Source organism: Podarcis muralis, chromosome 2 (assembly GCF_964188315.1).
Source record: "Podarcis muralis chromosome 2, rPodMur119.hap1.1, whole genome shotgun sequence".
Classification (NCBI taxonomy): Eukaryota; Metazoa; Chordata; class Lepidosauria; order Squamata; family Lacertidae; genus Podarcis; species Podarcis muralis.
In genome coordinates, this window is record NC_135656.1 from 125,817,054 (window position 1) to 125,840,669 (window position 23,616).

At 49.8% G+C, this 23,616-nt stretch overlaps 1 long non-coding RNA gene and 1 pseudogene across 2 annotated transcripts; one reads left to right on the top strand and one right to left on the bottom strand.

Annotated features, from left to right (window-relative positions):
• Window positions 1-518: 518 nt before the first annotated feature.
• On the top strand, window positions 519-12,156 carry LOC114592616 (H-2 class II histocompatibility antigen, E-S beta chain-like; annotated as a pseudogene). The gene is made up of 6 exons (XR_013391650.1): window positions 519-861; window positions 3,458-3,727; window positions 6,943-7,224; window positions 7,332-7,442; window positions 8,463-8,486; window positions 9,523-12,156. The product of XR_013391650.1 is annotated as an H-2 class II histocompatibility antigen, E-S beta chain-like (transcript).
• A 5,129-nt stretch (window positions 12,157-17,285) lies between these two features.
• LOC144326699 (uncharacterized) lies at window positions 17,286-22,599 on the bottom strand. Its single transcript, XR_013391678.1, has 2 exons — window positions 22,453-22,599; window positions 17,286-17,413 (listed from the first exon to the last, which is right to left on the bottom strand). It is a non-coding gene; the product is annotated as an uncharacterized LOC144326699 (long non-coding RNA).
• Between the last annotated feature and the right edge of the window lie 1,017 nt (window positions 22,600-23,616).

The window sequence follows — 23,616 nt, forward strand, 5'->3', positions numbered from 1 at the left end:
ACAGCAGCAGGAAAAGGGCAGCGGAAATTTGGGGGGGGGGGGGCTGGATCTCCCCAAGAGGGGAGGGGTCTCCTCCAGGGAAGGGGCTGCGGGGGCTCCTCTCTGTCTCCCCCTTGTGTGTTTCTTCATGGGGCTCCTCAGACTCCAGCGCCAGGGATGTTTCTTGCAAAGGGGAGCTGGGGGTTGGAGGGGGCTTTTATTGGGGGAGGGGTCTCCTTACTGGGGGGCTGCCAGGTCTCCTCGGGATGCAGGCTGGGGGCGAAGAGGGGGAGCCCCCTCCCTCAGCAGACAGTTCTTCCCCCCTTGAAACTTCCTCCCTCTTTCTGGATACATGAAGGAACGAAGTTTAGCGGCTTAAACGCAGCGGAAGAAAAGCGCATCTCGCTGTTTAGAAGCCTGAGGCTGAAATTTCTTTTTTTGCTGCCAGAGGAAAGTTTTGGATGGAACTGACAGATTCTTGTTAAGCTTTATATCCTCCCAAAGGTTTTCCGGGGAAGATCTTGATTCACACGCAACAAGAATGGCGACATCAGAAGCAGCTGAGAAGGCAAAGAGGAACTTGCAGGTCGAGCGAGAGCAGAGAGAGCCCTTGATAATGCTCTTTGCAGGAGTTCCCTGCCTGGCGACCGATGACGCTGCCTCGGCTCGGAGGCGGATTGGACGCTCGCGGGGCGGAGAGGTGGAGTGGGCGGGGCCTGGGCAGGAGTTTCCCCCGGGGCTGAGCGGAGAAAGTCCCATTTGGGGGCGAAGAAGAGAGAAGGATGGGGGGCTCCGGCGCTGCGCCTTTGGCCTTTGGGGGGCTCCTGCTGGGGGCGCTGGTGGTCTCCGCTTCGGAGGGGCTGGGCGTGGAGGCGCCTCCAGGTGAGCCAAGAGTCTGCAATGGGGGGAGAAGGAAGGGAAACTCCGCTTAGCGGGACCCCCATCGGTGGGGCTCCTTTGAAGATCCCTCGCAGGTGGTCTTCCATGATCTTAGCAGTCAGTCGTAAGTGGCTGTGGAGGCCAATTCTGCATCCCCCCCCCACGTCCTTCCACAGTGGGCACAGAGGTTTCTGGGCGGGAGTTGATCCCCTGAGGGTTTGCCCAGCGTGCCTTCCTCTTAGCACGTTTCTCCCTTGTGTCCTGAGTTCAAGTGTCTTCAAAGCCCATGACACCCTTTGGTTAAGGCTGCTCTCCAATTCGAGCGCTTGCAGTCCAGTGTTTCCCAGTTGTCGGTGTTTACAGTGGCGTAGCGTGGGGGGTGCCAGGGGGGCCGGCCGCACCGGGCGCAACATGGGCGGGGGGCGCGCTCGCACTAGCAGCTCTCTGCCCCTACTAAAATCCACGGGTTAGGAAGCCCGCGCTCGCTCGGCTTGGCGAGGAGGTCGCGGAAGGGGGAGAGCGAAGCCTTCTGCTGCGGGCAAAAAAAGGAGAGGAAGCCGGGCGGGCGGGCTGGCTGGCGGGGGTCTGGCTGCGCCTGCTGCTGCCGTTGCCGCTGCTGCCGGGCTTTGACAGCTTGGCGAAGCGGAGGGAGAGGAGCTTTATGGTAATTGAGGCTCTCTCTCCACTGGCCGCCTGGGTAGTGAGCCGAGCCGAGCAGGGAGTCTGGCGAGGGGGCGGGAAGAGACTTTCCCCCCTTTTTTCCACCTCGCCTGGTCAAAAAGGAGAGCGGAGTCTCCTCAGGGCGCCCTCAGGCAGGGCAGGGCAAGGCAAGCAGAGCGAGGAGGAGAGAGAGGGGAAGGGGGGGAAGCAGCCAGGAAACGCCGCGGTGTGGAGGAGGAATCAGTTAAGGAGAGAAAGCGAAAAGCCTTGGAGAAAGGGAAAAAAGGAAAGAAAAGAGGCAGCTCCAGGAGAGCGCGGGGGAAAGAGAAGCCTCGCTGCTGCTGCTTGGGAGAGTAAATTACTGTACATGCCTTGCCCCGCCCCGGGTTAGGGGGCGCAAATTACTTGCCTTGCCCCGGGTGCTGATAACCCACGCTACGCCGCTGGGTGTTTATACTACATTTTGTTAGATGTGCCTTGAGAGAATCTTTAAATCTCTTTTGTTGACCACCAGCATTACGTTTTCCTTTTTTAAGTTAGGACTAGAGTAGCTGCTTTGTAAGACGATAATCGGGATTCCGAACAACATGGTTCAGTTCAGGGATGTTGATGTTGAAGAATCCTTGCTTCCCCACGGGGGAATCTTTGCTTCTTCCAGGACGGGGGGGGGGCAAAGGGGCAGGAGGGAAGGGGAAACACTCCCCCCCCTCTGAAAAAGAGCAGCTCAGGCTTCTGGGATTGGGAAAGAGAGTGCATTTATTTATTGCTATTAATTATATCCCACCTTTCAGGATTAAAATCCTACCCCAGCAGCTTACAAGTAACAGTCAATTGAATTTTAACAAAACCACAATATTCACACATTAAATAGTCTTCCTGCAGGACAACTGATGGCAGGCAGCCCTAGGGGACTTTTGTGGGGCGGGGAGGGGGGAGCGCAGCTGAATCTGGCCCTGAGCGCTTCTTCACCTGCCTCTCAAAATCATCCTCATCATTCTTAGTCCATTTACCTCCCATCATTTCCAGGAGATCTCATAACCAATCACAGTATTAACTCTATAAAGGACTCCACATAACGCATAAATAAATGTACCTTTCTTCTGCTCCTAAAACAGGCATGGGCATAACCAGGATTTTTGTTGGCTGTGCAGGACTTGTTGGGGGGGGGGACACACCTCAGTTTGCTATGTATTTTCATTGATATTTATTGATTTGGGGGGGGCAGCTGCTCCTCCCTGCCTACGCCCGTGACGCCGGCAGCAAAACTGGGGCAAATGGCTCCCTCCTCTGACAGGTCCCCTCTCCCAGTCCCCCCCCCCCCTTGGGGTCCTCTGGGTGCTGAAATGGGCTCCTGCGTAGACAGGCGTCGCTTCCTGCTCTGTGGCAGGGAAACCGAAAGTGAAACTGCGCCTCCCGCAGCGGGAGGTGGGGTCTCGTGGGAGGGGGCAGTGAAGCCCCCTTCAGAGCAGAGAAGCGTCTCCCCCCCCTCCTCGGCATCTCGCCCCTTTCCTGGTCTCTCTCCCACCCCCAACATTTCCTCTTCCAGCCGGAGGGCAATAAAAGGGGGGAGATAAGCATGGGCGTAGCCATCAGGGGCAGGGAGCAGCTGCCCCCCAAATAAATCAATTAAACAAAGCAGATAGCTCGGTTCTGTGTCCCCCCCCCCAACATAAATCCTGGCTATGCCCATGGGGTCCCGGGCCTTGGAGGTGATTCCTCCACACACCCCACCCCAACGGCCTTTTGCTATCGCTCTCTTCCTTTCCTTTGGGAGGAGGTGAAGGGGGGGGGAGTCTCTCTGCTCAGGCTCCTCCCCCCCCGCCATGAGATCACGTGACACGAGAGAGAATGGGAGAGAGGCAGACCGTGGGAGCTGCGCCCTTAAGGCAACCGGGAACCGGAAGTCTCCACCCCCAATTTTCTTTCTCCCCCCCCCCAGAGCACTTCCTGTACCAGTCGAAGGGCGAGTGCCGCTTCTCCAACGGGACGCAGCGGATCCGCTACCTAGATAGGCACTTCTTCGACCGGCAGGAGCTCTACTACTTCGACAGCGACCGAGGGAAGGTCGTGGCTGTGGCTGAACTGGGGGAGCCCGACGTCGAGAGATGGAACCAGGACAAGGACGCCCTGCGGAGCGAGATGGCCAACGTGGATGTCTTCTGCCGGCACAACTACGAGATCTTCGAGCCCCTCTCCCAGGCGCAGCGCGGTGAGTCCAGAATCGGGGGGGGGGGGTCGTCATGGGAAACGGGCCCCCCGGAAGAACCCAAAATGGGAGGGGCGTGGGGTGGACCCGGGACTTTCTCCCCCCGAAGCCCCTGTCGCTGCTGCCCCCCCGGCTCCCTCCCCTCCCGCTTTTCCGAGAGATAAAGGGGCCTCTCCTGATGCCCCACTCCAGAGGCAGATGCTGGAGTTTATGTGTCCCTGGAAGCATCATAACCCGTTTCGTGTACTGCAATGTGGAGGGTGTCTCTCTTAGATTATTTATTTATTATTAATTAAATTCGCACCTCACCCTATACCTGTAGGTCTCCAGGCAGCTTGCAACATAAAATTGCAGTATTTACAACAACAACAACAACAATAATTAATAAATAACAACAACAAACAACAATAATAGAAGTAATGATTTTATTTATTTATTTATACATACATACATACATACATACATACATACATACCCCATCCATCTAGCTGGGTTTCCCCAGCCACATCTAGCTTTAATTCCCAACAGAATTAAAAGCACAATAGAACATTAAAAACTTCCCTAAACTTCATTTACTGCATGTGATGTCTATGGCCCTCCCTCCCCTCATTCCACCCCCACAACGGCCCTGTGAGGGAGGCCAGGCTGAGGGGGGGGGCTGGTCAGGGACATCCAGGAGACTCAAGGCCCAGGGGGGATTTGAACCCAGGACACAGCCCAACGCTGGACTACATTAGAGTGGGGGACTGCAAGGGGGGAATAGGCAGCCTTTCAGGGGGAGCAGAGAAAGCGCATTTCAAGCAGAAACCCTGATCATTTTAAAATTACAAAATGATGTTATTTGGGCATTAGTTATTAATTATAATACTTTAGCATGTCGTTTTCTGCACACCTGACATTGATTCAGGTCGGGCTGCCATATGTCCAGTTTTCTGGGGACTGAGGATGTTTAAGTGGGGGGGGGGTTAGAAATTAAGCCCACAATCTCAAAATCACATACGTTCAGGATTAAATAATAATTATTATAAATATGGTCCATTTCCTTCCCACCCACTCATTAGCCGCCCTGAGCCCGGTCTTGGCTGCGGAGGGCGGGGTATAAATTCAAATGTATTATTATTATTATTATTATTATTATTATTATTATTATTATTATTACGATTTTCAGCTACCAGGCTCCCCTCCAGCTGCGCCCCCCACTCCTCCATGGATCATCCCTAAATCAAAAGGATACTGTGCAGTGAATTCTGAAGAGCATCCTGTTTGCCAGGAAAATAGGAAGGACAAACTCCTGAGATTCCCAGGACTGGGAAATGAGACAGAAGGATGGAAAGTGTCCTAGGAAGGGGAGGGGCATCCCAAGGACCCCCAGGGAGGAGCAGTTCCCAGTTTGTGGAATGCCCAGCCCGACCACTGGGGAAACTGGGCTGACTATGGGGAGGTGGGGGGAGTCAGAGATCCCACTGGTGGGAGTGGGAAGTTGGGGGCTGAGAGCATAGGATCGACTGACTGTCCCAGGGCCAAATCTAGGCTTTCTGTCGTCTGTGGCAAAGACCCAGTTTTGTCACACACGCCCCACATGCATTTGCGTATACACACCCACCCACCTGGACACATTTGTTCATAAAGGGCTTAAAAAGAGGTTTGAAAGAGGCTGGAAAAGAGAAATAGTCTCTCCAAATAGTAACATTGTCTGTGTACTTATCTGGGTTTCATTCAACCTTAGGAAGATCTCCTCAGAGAGCAGTAGATCATTTGAGGAATTCTAAGAAATATTATGACTGCATGTAAATAATAATAATAATAATAATAATAATAATAATAATAATAATAATAATAATTAATAACAACAACCGAAACTGTGATAATGATCAGGAAAATACCATTGAACTCAGTGGGTCTTACTTCTGAGTAAAAATCCTGAAGATTGCAGTATAAGAGCACAGAATCTTTACACAGTTACCTGGGAGTAAACTCCATTGAACTCAGTGGGACTTCTCAGTAGTAAAGGCAGTTTAAGGCTCTAAAGAATAAAATAAAAGAATAAATACTCCACAAGTTTCCTTTTAAAAATGCTGGCTGCTGAACCATTGCAATTAAAGAATTTAAAGTGGGTTGGCTACATTTTCCTTCCAAATTACAGGAAGGGATAAATACAAAGAGCTTCGTATGTCAGCATCACATTTCATTCATTGCAGGTATTTTATTTTCAGCATAAAGAGGACTCAGTTTTTGTAGCTGATTGTAGGCAGCAGTGCCCTCCTTATGTGTTCACGTGGTGTAAACATGTATGTTGTCTTCTAGAGATCCAAACACACACACACACACACACACACACACACACACACACACACAAAATGAACACACAAGCAAGCAATACTCCAAAGGGCTTCTGTTCCCAAAAGGGCAGGAGGGGATGTTCTCATCTCTTCACCACTTGTAATTGATCTCTGAGGCTTTAAGGGAAGCAAAAGAAGAAAGAAAGAAAAAGAAGACTTTCCCATTTCAACTTTGCATGGAGAGAAACCTTCTCCAGGATTTCTCTTTCTCACTCAGTTCCAAAAACAGTCAGGGGGAAAGGGGAGACTCTAGAGGCTTCACCCTGGCTAGCCCCCTCCTCCGTTAACTGTGGCCCTGGATGGTGGGAGAGGTTCCCTCCTTCCCCTCTCCTCCCTCCCTGGAAGCTGTTACGAAAAAGGAGCAAAGCAGGGAGCTCCAGCAGGTGGCTGGGAAGCCAGACAGGATGTTGATGTTTGGGGCTGTACCGTTGAAACAAAGGGACAGTCTATTCACTGTGCTGAGCGCCAGATGTTAGCTCAGAGTGTCATCTGACCTGTACTGGAAGTACAGGAAATACAGGGGAGGAGTTTCTCTCTCTGCAGTTGATGTTAAGAGAGTGCAGACACGTTTCTCTGTACTGCTGGAAAAGACAAAAATAAAGGCATGTAAATACATCTCTGTCTGTCTCTCTCCCCTCCCTGGGGATAGCAGGGAGGAGGGGGAGTAGTGTGTTCTTCTCACGTTGAGAAGGATCGCTGATAGAAGATCTCACCTGATCTTGCCGGGAGTCGCAGACGGGGAGGTCAACAAGGAATCATAGCCGGGTGCCTGGAGAGTGGCAAATTCCTCTGATAAGGCTCAAGATTCCAAGCCTCCAGGTCCCTCCCTGCCTAAATCTCTGACCTTCCTTCCACATCTCCCTTGCCTCCTTCCCACAGTCCAGCCCCAGGTGAAGATCACCCCCACAGACAACGTTGAATCTTCACCACACAACACTCTGCTGATTTGCACCGTGAACCGCTTCTTCCCTGCGGGGATCGAGATCAAGTGGTTCAGGAACGGGAAGGAGGAGCCCAAAGTGTGGACCACGGACCTCATCCGGAACGGGGACTGGACCTTCCATATTGAGGTGATGCTGGAGACAAAGCCAGAACGTGGAGACGTCTACACCTGCCAGGTGGAGCACGCCAGCTTCGAAGGCCCCGTCACGGTGAAATGGGGTAGGATGCCTTCCCAGCCCTGACCCACCTCCTGCTCAAGGGAGTGGGGGGCATTCCTGGGGGGCTAGATGGGTTGCTCTCCCACTCACAACTTTTTATTTCTTCAGAGCCACAGTCGGACTCTGCCAGGAGCAAGATGTGGACGGGGATTGTGGGGATTGTGCTGGGGCTGGTCTTTGGGGCCACTGGACTCGCCCTTTACCTGAAGAACAAGAAAGGTAAGGGTGGGGTGCCAGGGGGAGAGGGAGGGTTGGGTGTGGGGCTGGATTGGGCTCCAGGCTCCCCTCCTCTTCTTAGGTAGCGAGTCTGGAGAGGGTTTTGTGCCTTTGTCACTCCTAGGAGGTCCCTCTTGGTGTCTCAGAATTTAGTCCAAACTGGTCTCAGGCCAGAATCACCTGCAGGACCTTTGACTGCATCTTATCTGAGACTCTTTTCTATCTTTTTTTACACTGTGGAGAAACACAGCTCTTCCGGATTTAGAAGCCTTTGTACCTTCAGGGCTGTTCTTCTAAGGTCTTCCTGTCTTCCCTGAAGTGCCAGTGTGGTGTAGTGGTTAAGAGCAGTGGACTCGTGATCTGGGGAACCGGGTTCGCATCTCCGCTCCTCCCCATGCAGCTGCTGGGTGACCTTGGGCCAGTCACACTTCTCTGAAGTCTCTCGGCCCCACTCACCTCACAGAGTGTTTGTTGTGGGGGAGGAAGGAAAAGGAGATTGTTAGCCACTTTGAGACTCCTTAAGGTAGTGATAAAGCTGGAATCAAATCCAATTCTTCTTCTTCTTCTCCTGATCAAAACTCTGCTCAAAGAAGTAAGAGCAAGGCTCTCTCGCCACACAGAGCAAAGGGCCTTTGAGACACCCACAGCCAGGATCCCATCGCCTCACTTGGACCTCTTCCTCATTTGCATGAATTACTTTGCATGCATTCATTAATAACTGGGCAAGGCTAAGAAATGCAGCCTAAGGAATGAGGAGCGGTTTGTGGGGGGCATTGGGGGATGGGGAGAAGAGTAGATTGCAAAACATCCTTTCTCTGTTGGGAAAGAAATATTCATTTCCATTTAACGAATAATTATCTTTAACCCCTCATATTCTGTTCTGCAGAGGGAGTGGGGAAACAGTTCTTAGTTGTGCCTTGATTGCATTATCTTGATCTTGGGAGCTCTGGGGTTCTCGGGGGATCGATTCCAGTTGATATTTGATGCTGACCAAGTATTGCTGTTATCTTTTTTCCCTCCCAGGGAGAGCTGTTCCCCAGCCTGCAGGTAACTTTCATCCCTCCTCCTCCACCTCCTCCTTCCCTCCCCCCTTCTCCCTGCTGCTTAGGGTGGCCCCCTTGCTTGCTTTGCATACAGCTGGGAATGGGGGGTGGTTCTGGTTTTAAACACCCCCCCCCCCCGTATGCACACGCTCGAATTTCATCTCCTGGAAGTTGGGTCTGCAGGAGAATTCCCCACCTGGGACGCTGTCAGGCAAAGCTCACTTTCAGAGGCCAAGTGAGGAGACCAGGGCTTTGTTCCCCTGCCCACTTTCCAAGACACGAAGCCCAAGGGTGGGGAACCTTTTTAACCCCAAAGTGGGTGGAGCAACGCATGCAAATATCCCCTTTCCAGAATAGACTACTTTCTACCCCTCTCCGTTCTTCAGTGGTGTAGTGGTTAAGAGCGGTAGTCTCGTAATCTGGGGAACCGGGTTCGCTTCCCTGCTCCTCCATATGCAGCTGATGGGTTACTTGGGCCAGTCACACTTCTTTGAAGTCTCTCAGCCCCACTCACCTCACAGAGTGTTTGTTGTGGGGGAGGAAGGGAAGGAGATTGTTAGCCGCTTTGAGACTCCTTCGGGTAGTGATAAAGCGGGATATCAAATCCAAACTCTTCTTCTTCATCATCCTCAGAGTTCAAGGAGCATCCCAGGGAGGTGGAAACACTTGAGGAGGGTGCAAAGCAGGGACAGGAGGAGTCTTAGGGGCCAAAGAGAGAGAGTCCTGGGGGCCACCTCCTGGGCCAGAGTCCTGGGATTCCCCACCCCTCTTCAGAACCTCCTCTTTCCCACTGCCTAAGCCAGCCAAAACTCCCTCCTCAGAGCCTCCCCTGCCAGACCCATAACCTCCAGGCCCTGCGGACTCCAACTCCCACCACCCCCAGCCAGCATGGCCAATGGTTAGAGGGCACAATGGGAACTGTAGTTCAGAATGCCTGCTGGTCACTCTATTTGAGTGTCCCCCAAATCCTGCCAGGGATTCATCCCCCCCCCTCGCTCCCCACAGTGATGGGCTTGTCTCTCTTTTCTCTCTGCCTGCAGGACTCACCGGTTAGACTTCGCTGCTCCCTCAGGATCCTGGGATGTGGAGAATTCCTTCCTGCAAGTTGCCCTCTGTCCATGCTCAGAGGATGGGAGCTTTTCATTGGTTGCTTTTCATTACTTCTTTTTCTGGGTGTCGCTTGGGGTTTCCATTGCTCTTTCATTTGGCAGATTGGCAGTTATCCTAGCCTGACGTAGCTCTATTTGCACATCTATGTTGGAGACGCTGTGCTCTGAATCTCCCCAGAGAAGCCTGAGCTGAGCCTTAAAGCAACGATGGATCCAGTCAGACTGTCAGGACTGAATGTTGGTTCTTAAAGCCCTGATGGGGAGCCTCATAAAATTTGACTCACTTTTTTGGGGGTATATTTTTCAATTAAATTTTCTTTTTTACATTTTAGAATATTCCTGTAAACAATCTTAAAATATAAATGATTTCCCTTCTCTTTCCATGGTTCATTTTACATACCATAAATCCCTGCAAGTGGGATTTCCCACCCATATATTCAATAAACATTTTCCAACCTTCTCTGTCAGAGGGCAAAGGTGGTTGCTCACGGGTAACCAGGCAGGACTCTGACTTGTCTTTTACAGTTTTTATTAGGTGCAAAAACTATTTACAGTGCAGAACCCCAAAGTTCATGTCTGCCTCAGTTGCTAGCAGAATCCGGGAATGCTTGTTTCCTGGGTCTCCCCCAGCATAAAAGTCTCGTTACGCCCAGCCTTTTCCTTCCCTCTTTGCGCTTTAGACTTCTGCGCAGGGTGGGTGCTTCCCCCCTGGCCAGCTTTGCCAGGAGCGGTGCTGAGGCTCCCACCAGCATCCTCTGGTCCTTTCACCTCTTCCCCCCTGGAGGTGGGGTTTTCCTCATCACCGGAAGAGGAACTGCTTCGCAAGATTTTCGGAGGCTCCCTGTAACACAACTGCCCTTCTGTTTCCCGCCCCTGTTCTGATGGCAGTTCCCTGACATTCTCTAAATGTATGTTCTGCTTGTTCTCTTATTCTATATGTTAAATCTGAAAGCTGAGCATATTCCGTCAGCTTAAGTTGCCATTCATCTTTGGTTGGGACCTCACTCATTTTCCATTTTGGGGCTGACAAAACACGGGCTGCAGTAGTGGCAGACATAAATAACCTTTTTTGACACCTGGGAATTTCCGTCTGAATTATCCCCAACGAAAAGGGCTCTGGTTTTGGGTTTTTTTGAAAAGCACCTTTAAACATTTTTTTCAATTCATTATAAATTATTTCCCAGTACTCTTTTACCCTTTTACAAGTCTACCATATGTGATAGAACATACCCTCAACTTCAATTTCAAAAAGGACCTTCCTTCTGGACAAGAGTCCAAGTCTCCCTCCCTCCTTGTACCCAATGAGACCCATCCTCTTCCTCCTGATCCAAATAGGAATTAGCCAACTGTATTGATACACTCCACCCCAATCTCCGAGTGGGGCAGGTTTGCAGGGGTCCAGGCACCTACCCAGAGTTTGTGCTTCCTTTGGAAATGAGGCCCAGCGGAGACTGTGGTGTCTTTAGGACATATGGTTTCTTTACACATCTCTACAGCCTGATCTTACAGTGGAGGGGCTCACAGCATTCACACCCCAATAGGTTCATCCTTCTCCCCTGACCTTGGATTCTGGCAAGGCCCCAGCCATGGCTCTGATCCTCTTCCTCCAGCTTGCCACTTACAGACTGAACCCTTTTTCACCACAGCAAACTGAAATCCCCAAAGCTCAAAACTCTTTTGTCTCTGCGCCCTAACTCAGAGCTCAGGGTGGGGGTCCACCCATTTACAACTGGCACAGAGTCTCCACTTCCTTCGTGGCTTATCTTTGTGAGGGCTCAGGGCTCATAATTAGCAGCCACGAACTATCACAATATATTAAAGTATATTAAAAGCACATCCCCCCCCATTCTTCCTCCAACTTGCCCCTCAACAGGCGGTATGAGTCCAGTTTCAAGCGACAGCTCCCTCCTTCCCCTGCCCTGATGCCTTTATCTCCTCATAGTGGGTGATTTGTTAATTGCTCTGTAAAGACCCATCTATTTTGTCAGAATCATGATTTCACAGCCTTGGGATGATCTCCCCTGAGTTGCACTGTGGCAAGGCTGCCTAAAGAAAGTATATAAGTGTATCATTGTGCCTTAGATTATAGTGCCTAATTATAAGAAACCAAATACTGTGTCTTTCATTGTGCCTTATTATTGCTGTGCTAGCAAAAACATATGCATTTAGCTGAATTTGCAGTTTGCAGGAAAGACATCCATCATAGTCACAAGATGGTAATAGTCACCAGGTGTCCTCTGAAACAGGATATCCAAGTTTGATGCTTTCCACATAGGATGTCTAATAACAAGGGTTTTTTTTGCTTCCTTGCTGATAACACAGTATATGAGAAAATGTCTAACGTAATGAGCTATTGCAGAAATAAAGAAGTGATCTTTATAAGGACATAAGGAAGGGCGATGTCTAAGCTTATTGGCTTAATTTTCCTCTAGTACATGAATATGTAATGCCTAAAGCTAGCCAGAAAAAAGGTAAACCCATGGAACTGTTGATCAGGGTCCAGTCTTTGAGAGACTCCACTGGGCCTATTGCTGTCAGCAATAAACGTACTTTCTATTTCTCCAACTGCTGCGTCTGTGATCTTTGAGTTCACCCAGAACAAGGTTCCCAGGTTACCACGCAACATTCTGGTGCCGTGACTCGGATAGCAGGCCAGAGGGGCCTCAGGGACCCCAGGCCCTTGCCCACCAGGTGGGGTGGAATGTCGCTGGACCGCCGGCTTTCCCCCAAGTGCCATTGGACACTTTCTCCAAGGAGGGAGACCGTGCTCTACTGCACTGCACCTTGCCTGCCGTGGCAACGGGCCATGTAGAGAAATCGAAAGTAATTAGAACCGAGGCGCACCAACAGGGTAAGTTGGAAGAAGGGGTTTTTAAGGTTATAGGGAACCCTCCATAAGGGGGAAGAGAGGTTTGATCAGCCTCTGCCACCCACCAGTACATCCAAGGAAAGGGAATAGTCCTTGTGGAGGAACCTGGGTGAGCTTAGGAAAGGGTGTGGGAATTAGCTGTGTGGTGAAGTGCAGAGTGAATGAATGTGAGTGATTGAAGACCCCAAAGGAATTGAAGGTACCAGGGCGCCGGGGCATTGAGTGTGGACCTCTTACGTACCGCAGTTCCAAGTCGGGTGACCACACTTGGTCGGGAACAGAGGGAAGCATTGTCAGCATCACCCTTGAGCCAGTGCCACCAACTGGACTCATCCACTTCAGCCCAACTGGGCCAGGCGAGCTGGGGTAGCACTTCCAGAGACCACCTTCTGTACAGGAACAGGTCAAAGTGCTGTGGACTCACAACTCAGAGTTGTGAGCACCAAATTCACTCCGAAGACAGTCGTTGCACAGCAGAGTACAGCAGAGCATAAACCACTCAGAGAACAGCTCTGTAGAATAACTACTTTTATTCTATCTACAACTATCATACAAACTATATACAGAGCTAAATGGAGAAGCTGAACTGCACTGAGTGTCTGCAGCTGCTCTTAGCAGCAACCTTATCTATACAGAGATAACACACTTTCTCTCTAACACTCAGTCTCTCTTTGATGTGAGGCTGGAGTGGAATAAGTAGTGAGCAGAAACCGCCCCCCTCCTCTCTGAAGAATCAGCAGAGAACATCAGCAGATTCTTGGAATGGGAGGGGTGAAATCTCCTCAAGCATATCTTTGAGAGTTTGGTGAAGGCACTTCACAAGGGACATAATAATGGGAGGGGGCTGTTCAACAGCAAACACACAATTAGGATGCATGATTGAAAATTTCAAGAAAGCCTTCTCCAGGGAATATGGTGTCAAACTGACCTCAGAGACCCTGAGGACGCACTGTGAACTAAACTGGCCAAACCAGGTCCCGAAATAGCCATCAGAAGGCAGTTTTGATGTAGAATTGTGCAGGCAGGGTCTCAGTGACTAGAGACCCGGGAGGCCACCCAGACCAATTCCCGTACATCGACCAGTGGTACGATGCCTGCCTAAAGAATCCTCCATGGATGAATAAATGCAAGGGAGCAGCCTGCCAGATACTGGCAGTGAAACAGGAGGCGGGGGAGAAATGTAGATAAGCCTAAACCTCCAGTGCCTACTAAGATAATAAATCAAGGCCCTCCAGAGGAATATTTTCTCTTCCCACCTCCTCATGCTCCATCACCCAGAAACCCATCTCTACCACCAGCTCCACTGCCCAGGAACCAGCTTCCACCACCAGTTCTACAACCTGGAACCTTACCAGCACCAGCCCTACCTTTTCCTCAGGCTGGCCCATTGCAAGGCCCATTACAAGTCTTTCAGGAAGGAGAAACCAAAGCCCCTCCAGATCTAGAGACTTTAGGTGCTGTAGGAGGGAGAGCGGCTGGAGGAAAAGGTCCCACCCCAACAATGGAAAATCTGATTGTGGACTTTAGAGATGCCCAGGGCAAGAGGCTATCACTATTTGCTGGTTTTTGTGGATACGTTAACAGGATGGGTCAAAGCGTATCCCACGAGGACTGAAACAGCTTGAGAAGTTGGGGGGCCGCTAGGGGCGCCTTGGAAGATGGCTGACAATACCATCTCTCCGGCTCACACGAGGTAATTAAGAGGCTAATGATGGGAGTAAATTAGCCTCCCTAATTTTCCCAGGGGATGGGAAGATGCTGCCTCGTCCGCGGTTGCCAATCACCCCCGAGTTCGAAAGAAGGAAGGGGTGGGGGCACTGGACGGAAAGCCCTCGAGTGAGTTTCTGGATCTCCTGGATGCTGCTTCTGACCGCGATCCTAGTTGCATTGCTTAAGATAAATAATTGGAGAAGAGTAAATGCACATGTTTCGAGCGAAGGAAAGGGTGTACTGATTGCTAAATAAATCGACCACCGAGAAGCTGAGTGACGGGTTGGACTGAACAGAAGACTACATCAAAGAATCACAGCTATGTCGGTATGTTGAAACGGATCAGAAAGGGGGGGGGGACTTTTCTCTTTTTCAATATGATTTACCTAACAACCCCTCCCCAAGAAGAACCGCCACATGATTGATAGCGAGACGGGAAAATAAACTGTGTGGAAACAAAATGATTAACTAAAGGCTTTGTTTTGCGGAAGATCTGGAAAGGAAATTAAAATCTTTTGGATGGTGCAGTTCTAATTGGGAACTGCCATTATGAGACAGACTTTGTTGCAAGATTTACAGTCAAAGGGGGAGGTGAGCCCTTACGTCTGATCTGGCAAGAACTCCCCTGGAAAGGCTGATTTCTGGAGCAACTGGTCTGGGAAAGTTAATGAGCAGACGCTTAGACTGTATTTCATGGGAACTGCCGTAATGGTGCCTGCCGCTTGAATAGGACTTTTGGATTAGCGTGAAAATCCACACAGGACTATACAGTGGTGCCTCGCAAGACGAAATTAATTCGTTCCGCGAGTTTTTTCTTCTTGCGAGTTTTTTGTCTTGCGAAGCACGGTTTCCCATAGGAATGCATTGAAAATCAATGCGTTCCTATGGAAACCGCCTTCAGACCAGGTCCGGGGACAGTCTGTCCCCCGACTGCTTCTGAAGGCTGGGGGGGTGGGACAAGGGCTTTTCTTCCCACCACCAGCCTTCAGAAGGCTGTTCTGAAGGCTGGCGGTGGGAAGAAAAGCCCTTCTCCCCACCTCCCGCCCCGCAAGCTCCGGGGACAGGAGGGCTTTGCTGCCGACCGCCAGCATTTTAAAAGCCCCCGGGACAGCGGAGAAGTCTCCGCTGTCCCGGGAAGGCAGGCGGGGGGAGCAAAGACCTTTGCCCCCCGCCGGCCTTCAGAAGAGGTCTAGGACCTCTTCTGAAGGCCAGCGGGGGGCGAAAGTCTTTGCTCCCCCCCGCCTGCCTTCAAAAGCCGTCGGGATAGCGGAGAAACGCACTGCGCTTCTCCGCTATCCCGGGAAGGCAGGCGGTTGGGAGCAAAGACTTTTGCCCCCCGCCGGCCTTCAGAAGAGGTCCAGGACCTCTTCTGAAGGCCGGCGGTGGGCGAAAGTCTTTGCTCCTGACCGCCAGCATTTTAAAAGAGGTCCCTGGAGATTTCCCTATGGGCTTTCTTCTTGCGAAGCAAGCCCATAGGGAAATTCGTCTGGCGAAGCACCTTGAAAAACGGAAAACTCTTTCTTCTTGCGAGTTTTCCGTCTTGCGAGGCATTCATCTTGCGAGGTACCACTGTAATAATGTTTGCTTCAACTCGCTTGTGGAAATAACTCGAGGTTATTAAGAAGAAAAATGATAACAACAAGAAGATTGGAAGGCGGGACTTGTGAACATCAAAGCAGCAGAAATATGAGAGGATTGGACCTTTCTGAGCTCGAAGCATGGGTACCCCCAACAAAAAATTTAAAAATTCGGCAAAATATTTGGATTTTATGATATGTATTGGCATAATTTGGGTTAATTAATGAGACATGATTGGATTATTAAATGGAAATTTAATAAAAATTATTAAAAAAGAAAAAAGAAACAGCCCTGCAGATACAATGGAAGCTGCACGCTGCTTACCGCCCCCAGAGCTCCGGAAAGACAGAAAGGATGAACAGAACTCTAAAAACACAGTTGGCCAAATTGTGCCAAGAAACTCCTTTGCCTGGGATTGGATGTGGTCTTGGATTCCAGGATCTGGGTAGTTACATGGCCTTTTAACCGCCATCACAGTAGGACTAATATTATTGGTAATTCTGTGTGTCGCTCCTTGTTGCATATCCCTGATCAGGGGGATGGTGGCCCAATGTATTAAGAGTCTCACTGACACATAATGGCCATATATCGAGCCTTACCGCCCATCCCAGAAGGAGAGGACCATACTTATGCCAGACTAATCCATGAAATCCCTTTGGAAGAGACAGTGATATATACCAGACTTCAACATGAGAGTCAAACTGTTTTTTACACATTTCGTTATGTAATTGTTTGAAACATTTTAATCCCTTTATTTTGGTGGTAATAAACCCTTCAAAATCCGAGGCATTAACTTGGGGCATTCCCTCTGGGTAGGAAACACCCCATGAGCACCCCTCAGAAAATGGGGTGTGTGCCCCCTTCAGGATCCACCAGAAAGATGGGTGAGGCGGCAGCAGGCAAGGTCGGTCTCGGTGCCACCCCCACCTGTTTCTTACCTGTCGCTCAGGGTGGTCTGCACTGCAGGGGGCTCCTCTCTCAGATCCAGCTCTCAAACTGAATCAGCTTCAATCGCCCTGATGGGATGACCTTCATCTCAAGAAGGACGAGGGGAGTTACTTCTGCGTGCCATTTAAAGGAGGGGTTTTTGATGCCACTTTCCATGGCATCCTCTGGACTGACTTAGTGGGGTGTTGCTGCTGGGGGACATTCCTGGTATCTGGGATGTGACCTCCACCTGAAAGGATCAGGCAGGGTCCCGTGAAGACTTTAAATATTTATTTAATTTTTTTAAAAGGCACTCAGGAACTGGATCCCTGCTCAGCTGTGCATCCTCCCCCCCCCCCTTGGTGAGATCATGTCACAAAGGGGAGGGAGCTTCTTGTGCAGGTGTGTGGGGGGGGGAATGCATATGAAGTTAGGAGAGAATATATTCGTTTGATACTGTATTATTCTTCCTTACTCATGGAAGCTGTTGATTAGCTGGTTTCAGCTTTTTGATGAAGCAAACCAGGATGCCCTTTGCACAGAATGGATTCTTCCTGGTATTTCCCCCCTTTATTTCCATCTTAATAATAACAACACAAAACAGTCTTCCTAAAATATGAATAAAGTTTACTCACAGTTAGTTCACATTCAGGCTTTGGTTGCAGTTACAGGATCATTTGAAGATTAAAATGAAGAGAAGTCTGAGCTAAGGCTGGATCTATACAGATTGTAAAAACACTACAAAAAACATGACATAGCTCTCAATGCAATTTTACATTGACAATTTTACATTGCTCTACAGCACTCTCTGGTGTCACATGCTTATAACACATTTATGACGTTTTATACTGTCCAGTATAGATTAGTCCTACATCTCAGACTTACAACATGGGCCTATATACAGTGATACCTTGGGTTAAGAACTTAATTCGTTCTGGAGGTCCGTTCTTAACCTGAAACTGTTCTTAACCTGAGGTACCACTTTAGCTAATGGGGCCTCCTGCTGCCTCCACATGATTTCTGTTCTCATCCTGAAGCAAAGTTCTTAACCTGAGGTACTATTCCTGGGATAGTGGAGTCTGTAACCTGAAGTGTCTGTAACCCGAGGTACCACTGTACTTTGTTATGGATGAGGCATGTGAGCAGGTGCTCAAGCAACAGGCAAGAGAGAAGGAGCCAAGAGCAAGAGAGAGCTGGTCGCGCACAGGGGGAAGTGGCTCTGACAGGAAGTCCTCCCTGTTTGGAGCCACATTTCTCTGTGTGCCCATTCTGGCAAACAGGAAATGTGGACTTTTTTTGGGGGGGAGAGGGAGACCTAACCTATTTCAGTGACTGTCATTTGTTTTAACTCTTTTTAATATGGAATTTTAAATGGCTGCAACCCTCCCTGGGTAATAAACGTAGTAGTAGTTATAAGAATGACAACAGAACAACAACAACAACAACAGAAAACCTCAAGGCACACATCGACCTCAAGAAACCCGAAGGATCCTGTTCGAATTCGCAGAGCCCCACCCCCATTTGTGGTCTCTGCATCGCGAAGCACATGCACATTACAGCACCATGATTAAAAAGTAAACATACAAACACGTACACAGCCCATCAGCCTTTGGCTCAATCTGTTTCATCTAAATTTTAAATTTAAACATAAATTATTCTCCTTGCTTTGAAATCCCCTCCCAAGTTCATTAATAAACCAACACTATATATTGTTTCAATGGTAACAGAAGAGGAAGAAATGACTCTCACTCACACTTAATCTAACCTCAACCACAAGGGCTCCTGACTATGCAATGCGGACTGTTAATCTGTTAACTCTGTTCTATCCTGTTTCCTCTTTTTGTATTTTAACCGGTTCTTGAGCCAAGAACACAGGCAGTGAGCAAATTTATTCTGTTATTTTTGTGATCTACAAATCGGTCAATTTAGTTGATCCTTTTTTCTTCCTATGGTCCTTGTTTATAACAGAGAGGAAGGGGGAAGATGCTGTTAGGATATTTCCGTTCCACCTTAAGAGAGAGCAGGCTTGTGAGTCACAGAGTCTGCGTATTTCCTGTTGAGGATGTTTATGCTTGCTGTTTCCTTTCGATTTCAGTCAGTCAGAGACACTGACACAGAACGGTCATGTTTTCTCTTTGTTCTGTTCAACGCTAAATAAAATCTGTAAATTATGCTCTTCTTTGGTGCAAGCTTTCTGGCTGTGTTTTCTGCTGATAAAGAACAGTGTGCACAAGCCTGGAATGTGGCAATCTATTTCTGAGGCTTTGTGTCGCTAACTGCTGGATCTGCCTGGCTACGGGAGATCGATGGAAGTCCGGCAGCCGGCTTGGGGCCATGATGGACAATATCTCCCTGGCAGTTTCCCAACAACAAGGTTTCGGGCCCAGATTCACAGCACCTACAGGAGAGTAAAGCTGCAACAGACTGCGTTTGAGAGGTATGTGAAAAGCGAAAGCAGAGGCTTTTCTGTTTTACCTCGGACGGAGCCTTTGAACTCCGGCAAGGCTTAATTGGCCTGGGAGCCAAGCCAGGGAGTTCGTGATTTATGGGCTGCCGAGATAATAAGTCTTTGAAGGCATAAAGACTTGGGCTCACGTAAAGACCTGAGATGGATCTTTTACAATCCTCAGAAGTAGCTCCGTGTCCACCGAAGCTAAATGGCCACAACTATCAGACCTGGGCAAAATGGTGTGAGAGTTTGCTGCGTCAGTTTAGGGTGTGGCATACCGTGAGTGAGGCCCCCCCAGTTCCTCTGACAGAGAGATGGAAAGCCGATGATTCGAAGGCGATTGACGTAATAGTCTTATCCGTATCTCTTGAGGAAATTAAGACGCTGGCTGGCAACACCACTGCACGTGGAATGTGGTATGCTTTGATGAAAGCTCACAACTCAGTTGTCCCAGCCCAGAGTTTGACTGCATCGGAGGTCCAAGCTGTTTCCCAGAATGCGAGTGTATGCAGGGATGCTGAGGGCACCGGTTGCAAGCTGCAGGGGGAGCAGACTGTGATGTCATCCCAGGCAGCATTCCAGCCTCCAGGGGGAGCCAAGGAGTCAGCAGCTGAGAGCTCTGTTTCTCGTGAGAACCAAGGTCATCGCCTTTGCAGAGGCCGGAAAGGCAAAGGTAAACAGGCGTCTGCAGATGGCCAGGAGCACCCCACAAACCAACAAGCTTGGGAAGCGTGGGGCACATGGTTTGTTCATGGGGTACGAAAAAGGTGCATACAGGGTATGGATGACTGACTCTAAGTCCATAAAGTTCACAAGGAGTGTTGAGTACAATCCTAAGTGGGGGGAAAATGTGGGAATTTTCCAGAGTTACCCAGAGGAGGATGAAGGTGATGTCAAGCAAGCAGCTAAAGCTGAGGAAGCTGCTGAGGATGATGATGATGAGGATGATGATGATGATGATGATGATCAGAGTTCGGATTCCAGTTCACTGGGCGGCGCTGCTGCTGATGTCAGTGAGAGTGATGACACAGCAGACTACAAGAGTGCAAAGGCCTCAGTCAGACCATCTGATGCGTCTGACAATGAACTGGAAGAACCACTGTTCACCATTGGTCATTTTTCTCCTAAGAAAGAGGAGATGAGTCCAGAAGACTTGCGTCTAGTACGTAGGTCTGAAAGGGCGACCAAAGGCAGACCTCCTAAGAGATTTGCTGATGAGTTTGCTAAGACTGCAACTGCTGTTCTTAGTAGCTCAGAGAAGGTGTGGGAACCTTCAAGCTTCAAAGAGGTTCAGGAGTTAACCTCTAAAGATGCTGAGCCTTGGCTTAATGCCATGAAGGCTGAAGTTGATTCCTTGAACAGGAACCAAACTTGGGAGCTGGTACCGGTAGTCCCAGGTATGAGACTGGTTGGCAGCAAATGGGTCTTCAAGGCCAAGACAGACCAGAATGGCAAGGTAGTCAGACACAAAGCCAGATTGGTTGCCAGAGGTTTTTCACAGGTACCAGGACAGGATTATCATGAGACCTACTCACCCACAGTCAAATATGAGAGCATTCGGCTGATGCTCAAGATCGCTGCGGAGGAGAAACTGCATGTTTCCCATCATGACATTAATACAGCTTTTTTGTACGGGATTTTGAACGAGGAGCTGTTTATGCTTCCACCTGACGGGATGCAGATACAGAAGGGAATGGTCTGTAAACTGCGGAAATCCTTATATGGTCTCAAGCAGAGTGCTAGGTGTTGGAACACAAAACTCACTGAAACGTTGCTTTCTCTAGGTTTTCACCAGGGCAAAGCTGATCCATGTGTGTTTGTCAAGAAGGAGGGGCAAAACAAACTGTATTGTTTATGTTTTGTTGATGATCTTCTGATGTTTTGGAAGAATCAGGCTTTCTATCAAAGCACCCTAGCTCAACTGAAGGAGCACTTTGACATGAAGGATCTTGGTGAGGTATCCAACTATCTTTCTCTGCAGGTGGAGAAGGACCAAGCAGGTAATTTTCTGGTACACCAAACACAGAAAATTGCTGATGTATTAACCAGGTTGAATTTGGTTGATGCAAACCCAGCAGACACACCGATGGTGACAGGTTACCAGGTAGATAGTACTGCTGAAGCGTTTTCTGATACAACGCTGTACAGATGCGTTCTAGGCAAGCTGAATTTCATTGCCAGATGTTCGAGACCTGACATAGCTGTAAGCTGTAATCTGCTTAGCAGACATGCCAACAATCCTACGGTTCAGGATTGGAAAGCTCTGAAGCGCATAGCCCGCTATTTGAAAGGGACTATGCACTACAGGCTGAGGTTCACCAGTCAGAAGACTGGAGGTCTTGAAATCTTTGCAGATGCAAGTTTTGGAAGTGACACCACAGATGGTACAAGCACTTCTGGAGTATGCTACATGTACAACCACTGCCTGTTTGACTGGTTGTGCAAGAAGCAAACAACAGTGAGCCTAAGTTCCTGTGAAGCAGAACTCAATGCTCTGTCATTTTCACTCATGGATTGTGAATGGTTGATGCAACTGTTTAAGGACATCGGGGTTTCTGTGAAATGTCCTATACAAGTGTATCAAGACAATAGATCGTGTTTGGCTTTGCTGAACTCAGAGAGTTGCAAGCAGAGAACCAAATACTTGCAGATTAAGCTACATCGTGCAAGAGAGTGTATTCAGAAAGGACTGATTCAGGTGTCCTACATGCCAGGAAATGAAATTCCTGCTGATCTGTTGTCTAAGGTTGTTAACAGAGAACAACATAAGGTTTATGTACAAAGGTTGCAATTGAGTGAACCACAGGTACAACAGGTTACACGGAAAGGGGGAGGATGTTAGGATATTTCCGTTCCACCTTAAGAGAGAGCAGGCTTGTGAGTCACAGAGTCTGCGTATTTCCTGTTGAGGATGTTTATGCTTGCTGTTTCCTTTCGATTTCAGTCAGTCAGAGACACTGACACAGAACGGTCATGTTTTCTCTTTGTTCTGTTCAACGCTAAATAAAATCTGTAAATTATGCTCTTCTTTGGTGCAAGCTTTCTGGCTGTGTTTTCTGCTGATAAAGAACAGTGTGCACAAGCCTAGAATGTGGCAATCTATTTCTAAGGCTTCGTGTCGCTAACTGCTGGATCTGCCTGGCTACGGGAGATCGATGGAAGTCCGGCAGCCGGCTTGGGGCCATGATGGACAATATCTCCCTGGCAGTTTCCCAACAGATGCTCCCTGACTTGGGGGTCCCGCCCCCCTTGGGCATCCTCCCCCTGCAGCCCTGGGACCCCCCCTTCTCCCCCGGGCGCCCCAAGGGGAAAGAGAGAGGAGACTCACTGGATCCCAGGAGGGGCCACCGAGGCAGCCTTGGAAGAGGACGAAAGAGGAGGGGCTTCCGCTCTGGAGGACCTGAGACCCCCGCCCCCACTTCCTGGCCTCTCTAGGATTCCAGCTCGGCTCCTGTTAACCCTTGGCCAGCCGAGCGCACAGAGGAGGCTCTGAAGAGCTGCGCATGCTCCCTGCGGGCGACCCGGGGCCTTCTCTCGCGGACGCCTCAGAGAAGGAAGCGGAGCGAGGGGGAGGCGGAGGGAGGGCGGGGCAAGGACCCGTGACGAAACAGCCCTGGCCCCGCCCCTCCGCCGGGAAGGCGGTGGCTGCTCTGAGGGAAACGGCTTTTCCCGCCTTTTCCCAACCTCCCGCCTTTCGAAACCTGACCTTCCCCTCAGTTTTAGGCGCCAAGGAGGCCGATTCCTGACAGACCAGGCGGCAGTTTCCCTGGGCTCCCTCGTTTATCGGAGGATTTCTTTCCATTCTGCGTAATTTCTGTTTATATTTCTTGCTTTTGGAGCTTCTATCTGCTTCTTCAGAAAGGCCTGCCCCTCCCCCCCCCGACTGCTTCCTCCTTCCCCAAAGACGAAGCAGCGCCTGGGCGCAAAGGAAGAGCAGAGCTGCAGACCTCCTGGAAACTCGCCCCCTCCCTGGCTTGGCAGAGAGAAATCGGGGGGGGCAGGACTCCTGACTTGGGGGTCTCCCCCCTGCATGCATGAGCTCCCATGCATCCTTCCCTTGCAGCCTTGGGACCCCCTTTCTGCCCAGTCCACACAGAGATGGAGCTGCTGTGAGGGGGAAAAGTTCAGCTCGTTACATACAGTGAAGATACCAGGTAGCCTGACAAATACTTATAATGCACATCAGTCTCTGACTGTTGTCTCCTGGGTTTCAGGAGGTTTTCATGTTGTTATTCTGTCTCTCACAGCTACAATAAACCTACCATTACAATAAAGGTCAAGGGACCCCTGACCATTAGGTCCAGTTGTGGCCGACTCTGGGGTTGCGGCGCTCATCCCGCTTTACTGGCCGAAGGAGCCGGCGTACAGCTTCCAGGTCATGTGGCCAGCATGACTAAGCCGCTTCTGGCGAACCAGAGCAGCGCACGGAAACGCCATTTACCTTCCCGCCAGAGCGGTACATATTTATCTACTTGCACTTTGACGTGCTTTT